This window comes from Achroia grisella, unplaced genomic scaffold (genome assembly GCF_030625045.1).
Source record: "Achroia grisella isolate CSIRO2021 unplaced genomic scaffold, CSIRO_AGI_Agris_v1 utg149, whole genome shotgun sequence".
NCBI lineage: Eukaryota > Metazoa > Arthropoda > Insecta > Lepidoptera > Pyralidae > Achroia > Achroia grisella.
The window spans coordinates 498,219-512,381 of record NW_026712644.1 but is presented as its reverse complement, the minus strand read 5'-3'; the positions used below and the strand labels follow the sequence as shown (position 1 = coordinate 512,381).

The following is a 14,163-nucleotide window of genomic DNA, read 5'->3' as shown; positions in this document are numbered from 1 at the left end:
TCTTGTTCATTCTTCTTTCTCTGAATTAGTGGTGTAATAAAAAAAATACTATTCAAATATGCTTACATTCATTAATTGTTTGAATAAACATTGTTTCTATTTATGCCAACTAAACTTTTAAATTAATTTATGGAACTTTTTAGAAACATTTTTATATTCTCCATGCACTAACTAGTTATAAAGAATCTAACATTTATATATATCTGAATGTTGAATGCATAATGTTACAAATGAACAGGTGGATCGAAGCGCGAAAGTTTTGACATTTACCAACGGGTAGCACTTGTTATTATAGAATAAATGGTGAACAGACATGCAATTTCGTTCAAAGAATAAAATAATATTATATTTATCTGTTTTGCATTCTTGTTATAGAAAATAACAAATTTATATTTTAGACAGAACACGTATAAATGTTTTTAGATATTATGAATTAATTCGAATAATGTATACTATATAATAATATGTATAGATATATGTATACAATATTAAACGACCTCGGTGGTCTAGCGGTTTAGCCATTTTTTTCGCGGGTACGTAACTCTCATAAACATTTGTATTCATATGTATGATTGTTTGTATCAGTGTTAATATGTAAGTATTTACGAAAAAAAAGAAAAATATATGTATTTGTGTCAGTTATCTAGTACCCATAACACATGCTTTAGCTAGCTTAACTTGAGTCTAGATGGTGCTGTGTGAATTGTCCTGATATTATTATATATGTAGATTATTATAATATATATCGTACTAGCAGACTAGCCACGCGTTGCTGTGGCTAAGGTTCTTGAATAAAATAATATTGACTATAAATTGAGATATAAGCTATCCTATCTTTCAAGTGGGATCAAATTGTAATCGGTTCAGTAGTTTAGGAGTCCATCGTGGACAAACGTGACACGAAATTTTTATATATAAAGATTATATTGGAATGAGTGATACTAGATACTATAATATATACTTAACTTTAAGTATATAATAAATTAAAATGCATCATTCACTACACACTACATATTCTATTTACACAAAAAACACTCAAATCTCATTTAAATCGATAGCTGTATCTAAAAAAAATACCAATACCACATTACCGATGGATGGCGTTACATGGAACAGTTTCATTTCACCTTGTAATATAAATTGTGCGTTATTAGGTAATTTGTACGGTGTGTCACGTCTGCATGATTTCAATTCCACTCTGTGACATCATTGTATTGCATCCCGCACATTGTAGTGTATTGTAACCTTTAGATACTAATGTAATAATCCAAAGTTTACAATTTTCTACTATTTACAAATGTTGCAGAATGGTAGATAATGCATCTATTTACTACTATTGGGTGAAAACATTTTCCACTTTAACAAACAAATGGCTATTTCACAATTTTATTTGCTCATTGCATTCCATCATGTTACAGCAATTTTTGGAATACATGAAATAGCTTTTATTTATTAACTAGCTACTCGCCCCGGCTTTGCCCGGGTGTATTATAACATGTATTATACATATAAACCGTCCTCTAAAATCACTCTATCTATTAAAAAAAAATCCTTTGCCTAAGCTACAAAATCCGTTACGTAGTTTTAAAGATTAAAGCATACACAGGGACGGACAGCGACAGCGACTTTATTTTATATTATGTAATGATACATAATATATATATAGAAAACACCCATACCGATATAAACAATCTTCATGAATAATGTTTGTATCGTGCGAGGAGTCGAACCCACGACCATAGGAATTAAGACGGTTTGCTAAAAATCTACATCACCGTCTTCATAGGCCGTTAAAAAATTAATAAATGAAATGGATTTCCTCAAAGAAACACATATTTCAATAAAAACACGCAGTTTTGCCACCTATTTGACAGTGGTGGCCTCGGTGGTCAAGCGGTTTAGCACACTGCCTCACTTCCGATGGTCGCGGGTTCGATTCCTCGCACGGCACACACATTTATATTCATGAGAATGATGAATGTTTGTATCGGTCTGGGTGTTTTCTATATATAATATTTATGTATTTACCAAAACAAAATATCTATGTATTTGCATCAGTTCTCTACCCATAACACAAGCTTTAGCTAGCTTAACTTGGGTTTAGATGGCGCTGTTTGAATTATCCTGAGATTATTACTCTATATCTGTAGTTGAATTAACCTATATATCTTTAAGATTGAACCACAACGTATAGAAGTATACCCAGTTAGTTACTGTTGCATAAAATTGCCAGTTGCAGTGTCGTCTGCAAAATGCAGTGATGCACTCTATTAAATTAATTATGCATTTATTGCGTGCCCCGGAACCATTAGAACGAGCAAAGAAAATGGTAATTTTATAGAAAATTATGTTATTTGCTATACCTGCATGGATTATAGATAATGTATGCAGACTTTTGTAATTGTTTCCCATGATTATTTTAACGGATAAACTACAGGAAGGTAAATTTTCCAATTAGCTTCAAAAAAGCTTTACCGATTTTTGATTATGCATTTTTTAATTATGTTACTATAATTGTGAAATGATTTTATTCCTTGAGAATATTTTTTTTTTTGTGGATGATAATGGAATGGTGCACCCGCCTGCGCTAACGGTTTACGCTGGCAGGGCACCAGTGGAGGATGATAAGATGAGCATGAGGTCAGGTCAGTTAGCCCATCGTGACAAATTCACCAGGAATTTATCACGATGGTTTCCAAGGGGAACCGCGTGGAGGTCGACCTGACATGGTACATTGCTAGCAATGGGGTTATCAATCCACATTACTAACAATCCCCTTCCCCCCTCCTTGAGAATATTAGGTTAGTTTTACGTTTAATTATTTTAATTAAAGTAGTGCATACTTTTTTATAAGTCAATAGGCTTTTTATATATCTGGAATGACCATTCCACCCTTGGAAGGATATTTCTAATAATGTGGGATATTAACCCCTAAATGTTAGAAAAATATATCCCCCATTCATACTTCTTCAAAATACACTTCCAAGAAAAAAAAATAAAAGTGTGTTAGGGGCCGTTCAAGTATTACGTATAATCAATATGAGAGGGCGGGGGGTCTTTCTTTGCTTATTTTGGGTGACAAGGGGGAGTCTAGATGATGATTACGTCATCAGTAGCTATTTATTTTTTTACACGAATGGCAACCCTCGCTAAAAAAACAATACATTAATTGAAAAATGTTTACGTAAGCATGGAGGGAGGGGGAAAGAGCTTTGCTTACTTTTGCTGACAAGGGGGATGTGGGGGTAAATAATTGTAATACATCAGCTCACGTAATACTTGGCCCCTTACTTGAAAATCAAAAAACAAGTCAAGATCATATTATTTTTATTTGGAACTTTTGCTAGGTAACGGATCCTATTTAACCTTGTGTGTCACTCATGCTATTTTTACCAACGTCTGCTCCACAAATTATTCTAATTTTATATTATTTTGTCTATAATTTTAGAACACGATGATGTTACAAACGCCTTTATATGTTGTTTAAGTAGGTAACTGAAAACCAGTGGTTTATCTCCCAGATCAAACAATACACTGAGTTAGTACGATTTTCTTCTTCTTTATTTAAAAAAAAAAACTTAAGAGGCAAAGGCAACGAAGCTGACAGCCTATAGTTAGTGGTAATCGTTCCTTCTATACCTCTTGTGTTGCCATTCCAATTAATTGAAATCCTGTTTTTTTTTCATATGCCAATTTAGTAGCAGACTGGAAGAATGTATTATATAAGTATTATATAAGTATATTAGTAGTGTAATGATATAATATTATGTATTATATCATTACACTACTAAGCTGGACTAAAACTATAAATTTCTAGAAAACTCGACAGATATTAGTAAAGCTTTTACCAAATTTGATGGAATTAAGCACCATGGTCACGCGTTTCGCAATTAATCCATCTTCAAGGGTGACCTTCCAGGTATCGTGTTAACTGCAAATTGCTGGAATTTCTTTATTATTTATAAGCCATCTAACCATTTCGCTTTGAATCTAATTGAGTCTAATGGACAGGCGAGGCACTGCACCTTTATTTTGCACGCTATCAGACCGCACCTAACTTTATAAGTTACCGGTATATAATATAAAATACCACCACACAATATTCTAGTGGTCGACCATAATTAATTTAACATTCAGTAAGATTACAGACAACTAGCTGTGCCCGCGGTTTCACTCGCGTGAAATTTATAGCCTACTAGCTTGTCCCGCGATTTCGTCCGCATGGATTTAACTTTATTTTTCTAAAATAAGAATATCCTAAATTACTCCTTATTACATCGGCTACCTGCCAAAAAGTCCCATCAAAATCTTTTTTATATTTTCTATTGTATAAAAATGTATTTTTTTTTTTATTATTATAAATGGGTTTGCGCTTGGTCTTACCTCATTTGGTAAAAAATTATTACAACAACTAGGATTATTTTGTACTCTACAGTATTTTAAATTAAGAAAAGATTTTTTCTCTTCATTATTTTCAATAAAATAGCATCATTTGTAAGTACCTACAAGTTCCTACCTACCTTGTCTTATATCCCATGATCACCATAGTTCTATCATGTTTATAGGCGATGGGTCCACTTTCCATCCATTGTACTATCAGCTTATTAGCAATTCTAACTTGTATAAGTAAGCACAAAAAAATCTCGTAGCCACCTACATTAAAAACGCTCACATTTCATGGAGATATACATATATGGGCTACATTTTTAGATTTTTTTGCTAACAAACAGAAGGGTCTCGCCCTATTATGCAGCAGGCAAACATAATTGATATATTTATAGCCTACTGACCACAGCTATACGTCGGGTAAAAAGCTGTATGCTGGTTTTTTACACGACTCTATATAGAGTTAGAAGGCGTATTTGCACTAAGACAATATGAAATAAATATTTAGTGTCTGCCATATCGCTGAAGTGAGTTATGAAGTGACAGTTGTTTTAATGTACTGCTGAGAATGTCATAGAAATCCTAGATCACTGTAGAAGGTAACTATAACTACTTTGTATAGTCTGTGGGTACCTCTATCTTAATTAATCCTGTCAGCAGTAGCTTGCTTTTGCGAACTATGTTTCAGTTTAAAAACGGTAGGGAAAAACTTATGTATAAAAATTTGATGTTCATAGCGGCAATTTTTTTTTATTTGACTTAATTTTGAAAAAAGAATACCGCGCAATACATACTATAGTCTGTTTTTTTTCGGAGACTAACTTGACAGATGTAAATGTAAATTTTTCAAATAATGCTACCAACTGTAGCGGGCTAGTGCTGTATCTGTGATACCGATTTATTTAATAGTTTTTTTTTTTTATTTTAATTTTAAAGTTTTCTCCGAAGTATCTCCAACATATTCTTTAAATTTACTTCCGCACACTAGTTTTTAATGATTTTTGTAGTTTCCGTACATACAGTGCAAATTAGTTTACAAGCCTGACTTTGAACGAAGTCATTCCCAACTACCTCTTTTTGTAATACGAACGTCATATATATATAAAACGCACGCAGACGAGCACAAACAATATAAAATGTTCTCTTCATTTCAATTCTCACTTTATCTCTGACCATTAAAAAGATACACGTCTTACAAAGCTGCTTAGCGGCTGAAATAGAAGAGACTGAGTTACCCAAGCAAATGATTTCATACAAAGTCTCTATTCTAATTATATAAAAAATTCAATAGTTAATCAAACCTATCATTCAAGTACAGTTGGCTACACGCGAGCGAAACGGTTGCGTAAACACCACCCGACTCGTTCCAAGATATGTCTGCAGATAAACCTATCTAATAATAGTCCAGAACATCCGTTATTCTGAATATCGGATAGCTTTACATGCCATATTCTTATTAAGTTTTTCAAGCAATAGAAATAGAAATAATTTTTATTCAAATAAACTTAATATGAGCACTTTTGAATAGTCAATTTTTTTTATTCTACCGCTCATTCGGAATGCAGACTCATCACAAGAAGAACGAGCAAGAAACTTGTGTGTTGCTCATTTAAATAAATATTGATTTAATTATATTTACATTAACAAGGATTAGGCGTGCGACGATCAACATAGATTAATCTCTGTTCAATTAGATAACAATAATAATAGTAACACCCCTAAATAATTCATACAATATCATTTAGTTCGAAGGTAGGCTGAACTTGTGTTATGAGTATTAGACAACTGATATAAATACTTAGATTTTTTATAAATACGTACATTATATAAGTAAAAGACAAACAGACAGACTCTATTAAACGTACCTATGAATGTTTGTACCGTGCGAGGAATCGAACCTTAATCGATGTTACCTTGTTCAGAGGCGATACATGTATCGCAATATGGGTGTAGATTCAATAACAGTCGGCAATTGGTCACTAATAGGTAAGGTCGTTTCTATAATTGGCCAGATTTCCGCACCAAATATTTGTGATCTAACATGTCACATCTGCTAATAGTAGTGGAATCAAACAAAATAATATAAATGCATTAAGTAATAAAATAACCTTCCGCAAAATAAAGGCTAATTCAATAAAAATACATATTTGTGACTCAACCTATGATGTCATATTTTTTTTCGGACTACTCTAATGCTGTTGGCCGCAGCTGGCCTTTACAGCTTCACCGGACGATAGGGGGCGAGTGCAGATGGCACTCCAAACCCGCGGAAGGACTTATGGAGCGGCTGAAGACCAACTCCCGTCTTGACGGATACGACTTTAGTCTGAGGACACCGCTAAGGGTTCGAATCTCGGCTCAGGCCGTCGTAATTTCGATCCCCGTCTGAATTGGACGGGGGATCGATCGGAGGGGTTATCATATTTTGCAATATTACATCTAGAAACGATTTAACTATAGCGACAATTATGAAATTAAACTAACAACTTTATTCACGTATCATTTTAAGCGATAATAATTATAGTATTGCTTTTTAATACTTAGATCTAGATCATCCAGATTTTTACCGCCTTACCTCCGACGGTCGCGGGTTCGATTCCTACGAATGCGCGGCACAATCATTTGTATTCATGAGTATGATTGTTTAATCGCTCGGTGTTTTCTATGTATAATATGTATGTATTTATGAAAAAAAATATATCTATGTATTTGTATCAGTTAACTAGTATCCATAACACAAGCTGTAGGTAGCTTAACTTGGGTCTAGATGGCGCTGTGTGAATTGTCCTGACATTATTATTATTTTGAAAAATGATGTCACAAAACTTAGATCTCATTCCATCTCTTGTCACATACTGTCATATCATCGACCCTCTTCCAATACTTATGACCTCAATTTAGGAATAGCTCCTAAGTATTTTGTTATTTTAGATAGTAGTCGTACATTTCGTAAGTATTCTTGGAAAAAGTCTTTTTATAGATATAACGGCATATAAAATGAACAAACAGATAGAATAAAGAAGTTTCCACGTTACTTGTTTGTGTACTGATACCGGAAAATATCTTGAGCACGATTCTGGTATCACGTGACCTGCGCAGTAGCAGTTTTACGTACAAAATTGTATAGTGCGCAAGTAAAAAAATCAAAGCAAAAACTTGAACAAACCATAGACAAAGGTCTATCGTTTTGTTGAAGTTTTTTTTTGGCGCGAACTATTATAGCGATGTTCTAATTTCCATATAAAACGATCTGTTAAAATTGTTCATTATTTAGTAAATAACATGAATATTGTGTTAAGTTTAAGTAGAATGTAGATAATGTACAAAATTGTATAGTGCGCAAACTTGTAGAAACAAAAACTTTAACAAACGTTAGACAAAGGTCTATCGTTTTGATCGAGTTTTTTTTTGGCGCGAAACTTTATAGTGATTTTCTAATTTCCATGTACAACGATCTGTTAAAATTGTTCATTATTTAGTAAATAACAGAAATATTGTGTTAGGTTTAAGTAGAATGTAGATAATGTACAAAATTGTATAGTGCGCAAACTTGTAAAAGCAAAAACTTTAACAAACGTTAGACAAAGGTCTATCGTTTTGTTCAAGTTATTTTTTGACGCGAACCTTTATAGTGATTTTCTAATATCCATATGAAACGATACCTATATTAAAATTGTTTATTATTCAGTAAATAACAGATTTATAGCGTTACGTTTAAGTAGTATGTATACATCAAAAAACAATTATAAGTATTCAGGCCGCGACACAACCGACTATAAGCGCGTTATTAAGGATAACTAAGAAATTACCTAATTACTTAATTAATTGATAATTTATTAAGAACCACACGGAAAGCTACTATCTACATTTATAAATATATTCGAAATCGGTTCACGTAGAAAAAAGTTCTATGTTGACATACGTAAAAAATCTGGTTGAAATGTAGCATGCGTTGTCTTAAAAAAAAAACAATATACGATAGCTTTCTTTCTCTTTCACAAAGTTATTGGATAATAAAGAATTCAAAAAAATTCAAAAATTCAAAAATCATTTATTCATGTAGGACATTTTAGCCGCTTATGAACGTCAAATTTTTACATCTTCAGAATAGAATCTGATTTGATTCATCATAGAATCAAATTCAGTACTTACATAGTATGAAAGTCGCTATCGCTGTCTGTCAGTCCCTATTAGAGTTGCCAGATTTTTTTTCAGCTTATAAAGGGCAAACGCCTAAATAGGCAAAAAATACGGGAATTTAGTTTTTTACTCGGGTCAAATTTTCAAAAGACAAATTGTCTAATAATAATCGATTTAATAATAAAAAGCGGAACAAGGGATATACGGGATAGAGTCAGTCCCACCGGGATATTTTAAACTAAGCCTAAAACACGGGATGTCCCGAGAAATACGGGACATCTGGCAATGCTAGTCCCTATGTATGCTTAAATCTAACAGATTTCGAAGTGTTTTTTTTTAATAGATAGAGTGATTCAAGAGGAAGGTTTATATGTATAATACATGTACACCCGTGCGAGGCCGGGGCGAGTAGCTAGTTTTATAATAATAATAATAATTTATTTGCTCAAAAGCACAGTATAGAAGATGATTATTAAAGCATAGTAGGTATCATGTGTTATGCCATAACAAATGCATGCAAAATATGTTTGTAGTTATTAGATAGATAGATAAATTCTTACTTAATACATGATACATGAGATAATTACTACATGAGATACAGAAAAAACACGAATTAATAAAAGAAATGTAGGTGACTTTATGTGCCGCAAAAGTGAAAAGGCAGCCAACTCAGCATAATGCTACAGATAACTCTGCAGCGCTGATATTCTGTTGGCTACTATACTTATTACTAAACAAATTACATAAATATTAATTTTATTGGGCTTTAAAGATAGTCGTTAGTTAATCTAAGCCGAGTGAGTTGACTATAAGTGTATGATTAGCTAACATTTACCTAGTTCTTGACCTTTACATTTTATATAGGTATGCGTGTTAAAACTAATAGACGTTGGTAAGCCAGAGGTGAAATGTTGATTGACAAATTGCAAGGTTTACAGATTTGAACTTTGTCATGCATGTCGTGCTTTGATAATGACGCATTAATAAAATGAACTGAAAATTGAATTCTATTTACAAGTCTTAAAGTCGATTTTTACAAATCTGTTATTTGATCTTTTAGGAGTGTTTTTTTATATCATAACTAGGAAATATTTTATTATTTACTATGTAATAATGACCTATAATTTATAGCTATATTTTTCGGACAATCCACATCAGCGCCATCTAGTTTTAAGCTAAGCAATGCTTATGTTATGGACTAGACAACTGATAGAAATATAGAAATTATTTTTTTGTAAATACATACATAATATACATAGAAAACTCTCGGAGTGATACAATTTTACTTATGAATACAAATGTTTGTACCGTACGAGGAATCGATCCAGCGACCATTGGAAGTAAAATGGTGTGCTAAACCGCTACACCACCGAAGCCGTTATATTTAATTAAATAAAATTATTTTAGAACAACAACCCATTTGATTTGTAAGTTTTATTTCAGTTCAAGGGACTGTTCATATTTCCACTGTGATATGTAATTTTGTAAAACTGAGACACATCTTTTTTAGCAAATATCCCAAGTACTCAATTGATAAGAAACTCTGATCTCATTTTTTATATACCTCGAAGGTGGCAAGCTTTTCAAATGAGATTGTATATGTATATTAACCAGCAGATCCGCGCAAATTCGTCTGCATCACTATTTCAATATTCATCAATTTACATAATATATTTTAAAATTATAGCCTATGTATTATTCTGATGTATAAACTATATTACTGTGAAGTTTTATCACAATCCGTTCAGTCGCTTTCGCGTGAAGGAGTAACAAACATGCATCCATATTTACAACCTTTCTCGTTTGTAATATTATTATATTAAGATAACATTAAAGATATTAATAAAGTTATACATACACCATTAGTTTAGATTCAATTTTACCACGAGCCTTTATAGTATAGTAAACAAATTTTATTGTTATATATTATTATATTAATAAATAAATTTAAAAAAATATATAAAAAATAATGTCTCTAAACTAAACAAACAACAATTTTAAGTAATTTGAAATGAGAACGTTATCTGTGATCATATTTTTTGTCTCTATCTAACACAATATGTCATGATGAAATAGCATTTTCCCACAGTTACTTCCCGAAAAGGAATCGAAACGAACCGTTATGTCGATAAGCCTTAACTATGACGGCACGATATCACATCGAATATTCACGCTATAACGGTTCGGGAACAGCATTTATAAAAAAAAACCGTTTTTGTATTATTACAATGCAAAGACTATAGTAGCGAATCGGAAACAAAGAGAAAAATTCATAGAGTATAAGATAGTGATTCAGAGGGTACTAAAAGAAAATAGTAAATAGTTCTATAATCAGTTGTATTGTAAAAATACTATCTAATATATAAAATTCTCGTGTCAAAGTGTTTGTAACAAAACTCCTACAAAACGGCTTGATCGATTCTTATGAAATTTTGTGTGTATATTCAGAAGGTCTGAGAATAGGACGTAAATTATTTTTCATACCCCTACGTGATGAGGGTGGTCCACCCCAAAGATTTAATTTTTTTATGATTCGTCATTAACAAATACATACAACCCTAAATTTTGACCCATTTACCATAATTTACCTGTATTTTTTTAATTAACGGTTTTAATTTATACGGCAAAATAACATTTACCGGGTTAACAAGTTATAATATATAATAATAAATAATAATAATAATTTTTATTTCAGACAACATGATCCATTGTGTTAGTAACAGCTTAATGACATAACTTATCCTATGTTAGTAATAAAATATATAATAAAATAAAAATGTAACTTTTAACATATTACCTGTCCCCTGTCCCGCCCAGTGTCTTAGAATGGGACAGTCTACTTTACAAGCAATTGTCTTCAGGACACTGTTGGAACTCGCCCGCACTCTGCCTAATAGGGACGTTATTCGCTTCCGCTGTATAGCATAGAAAATTTAAATATATGTAAAATAACTTTTTTTTTTGTCCTTGTATATCCGCAATCAGTAATTGTACTATAATCGGATTGGTAGGTAAATTACTATGTAAGTCTACAGTCCAGTGAGTGCACGACTTTTTATTTAATAGATGCCTCCGGTAATGTAAAATAACTAAATATAAATAATCTGATAGGTTTTCATTTTTCTAATTTCAGGTCTACAATATTACAGAAGAAACGTAAGAAGCATCAAGAGACAGAAGATAATCACGGGGAAGCAAACTAATTGGAAGAAGAAATATATTGTCATTTTTTTTATAGAATTGCTTAATTTTGCCTCCATAAGAATCCTTGGTTATTTTACCTAAATAATAATAAATATATGTATTTTTTTAATAATAATGACACTATTAACCCATTATAATGAAATATTAAGTATGTAACTGGCTGATTGTTCTGATGACCATATTATATATTTTTTTATATTTGTTCAAGCATACGGCCCATCCGAAGGAGTGTCATATATATTAGGTATATTATGTTCTTATATTTTGCCATCTTATTTTTAAAATATCGTTTATACATTATTAAAATATGTATAATCTATATATAATTTTTATACATGTAGATATTTTAAGTAAAATGTGACTATAATACATAAAAGTATGTAAATTTAACTTACTAATATCTAAACATTCTGTTTTTACTAATCTATACCTAAATATTTGACAAGCGCGCGATATTGGCGCGAAAATGAGAACTCAATGAGCAATCGATAAAGAATGATAGATTCCAAATTCAAATCGAATATTTTGTTTATTTTTATTTATGGCCAGACTATGTATAGATATGTATGTATATATTTTTTATTTCTTTCATGTATATGCTTGAATTCGAGTAAAAAAAATAACCATTTTTAGGATATATGAGGGTAAAATAATTGAACACTTTCATAATTACTCATAAAAAATTGCTATTATCATTCATTCATTAACGGAGGCAAATTTTAGATAAATAAATTGTGACATTGATTTTACCTAAATAAAAAAAACTTGTTTGATCTCTTAATAATTATAAATTGTTATTTATGATTTAAATGCCATATTACGGTGTAATAATTTTTTGGTGTTCTTTTAGATATAAGATATAATGTAATTATTCTTTATTAGTCCTTTTAAAATTCGGCGTACTAGTTTATTAGATTTTAAATTCCTAATTTCTCTTTGTAAACCAAAAAAGCGAGGTGCCTTATTAAGTAAAAAGATCAGTTCTTTCTGTAATGCTATATCAATCAAAGTAGAAGAAACGTAGGAATTATAAATAAAATCATTATAATTTGCGTACAGTTTAGTTGAATTTCGTAATATGTTTTGAGTTATGAAATTATTTTGTGCACATATCCATCCAAGCAAGTATAAATGTTTTCTTTAATATTTTTACTTTTTAATAAAAGAAAGATGGCGCGGATTTATGAATAATAAATATTGATTTACTTAATTTGACAATAGTAATTGTCTCGTTAATTAAGTATATATACTACAATTTCTCTATAAACTAGGGACTCAACTTCTACATTAGGTAGATATATCAATTTCCAAAATCATATTCAGTAATTATGATTCACTTAGGAAACAGTAGATTCCCATTGACACTAAAAAATTTCGTTTTGATGTAAGAAACAGCAAAATATGAAATAGATGAATATTTTTGGTAGAGAAAATGGTTAACAGTTTTTTTATGTCACTATCCTGTAGTTATCATATGTAGCATAATGAATTTTAAAATATTGAGTAGCGCCATCTATATTTTGTTTCCAATAATTATTGCCCATAAATAAAACTTGTCGTTTTTTTTATAGAAGTATGTGGGACGCACTTAGCAGTTCTTTGATCCTTAATAATACTATACAGTTTGTCTGTCTGCTTATCCTTACACAAATTATCGAATCAATTTGACTAAAATTGGTTCAGATGTAGTTTGAAAAACGGTTGAAACCAAGGAACAGAATTATTGCAAAGTTGTATTGTGTCGTAAATTACGAATTTTTATATTTATTGCTTTTAAGCTTGGTTTCACCAAGAACTATAACTTGTAACTTAGTAATTTTGAACTAAAAGGACATTTTAATCTACGAAATGATTCACGAATGCTTTTGTCGAACGAAACTATGATACAAATAAAATGTTATTAGTTATTACCCAGTTTAATTTTATCATTATTTGAAGCAGTAGAAAACAAATTTGAACCTAAATTGCTTGGTTTAAGCTATTGGTTCCAAATTTTCCTTCATTGAATAATAGAGTACTATGTGCTTGTTATTTTGACCCAATGGGTCTGACCTACATGTTAAATTTTATATTAAATTGTAAGTGTATAATAATAGAGTTCACAGTCGTTTATTACATGTAATTAAATACCAACAGTAAGCATACAGAAAGTAGTTTTACTATTTGGACTATTTTTTATTTATTTAAATACATATGTATTCTTAATATTTTATAAAAAATAAGTATTGGTGTTTTAATCAAATTAAGTAATCAAAAAACAACAATACAAAACGTTTCTATTATCATTCTTATTCTGAGGATCCCGTAACGTTTTAACATAAGGCATTCCGTTTCAACTGGAAAGTTGTAATATCCGAACTATTTTAACAATTAAAATTAAAATACGTGTAATACACATGTATTTTACTTCTAGTTACTATATGAAAAATTATG

The 14,163-nt window shown here is 30.9% G+C and overlaps 1 protein-coding gene across 1 annotated transcript in view; it reads left to right on the top strand.

Annotated features, from left to right (window-relative positions):
• Nucleotides 1-12,967, top strand: part of LOC131840659 (uncharacterized) — a 138,326-nt gene extending 125,359 nt beyond the window's left edge. The window contains exon 6 of the mRNA XM_059188835.1: nucleotides 11,660-12,967. The gene's annotated coding sequence lies outside the window, so the exon portion shown is untranslated. The remainder of the gene's footprint in view (nucleotides 1-11,659) is intronic.
• The last annotated feature ends 1,196 nt before the right edge of the window (nucleotides 12,968-14,163 follow it).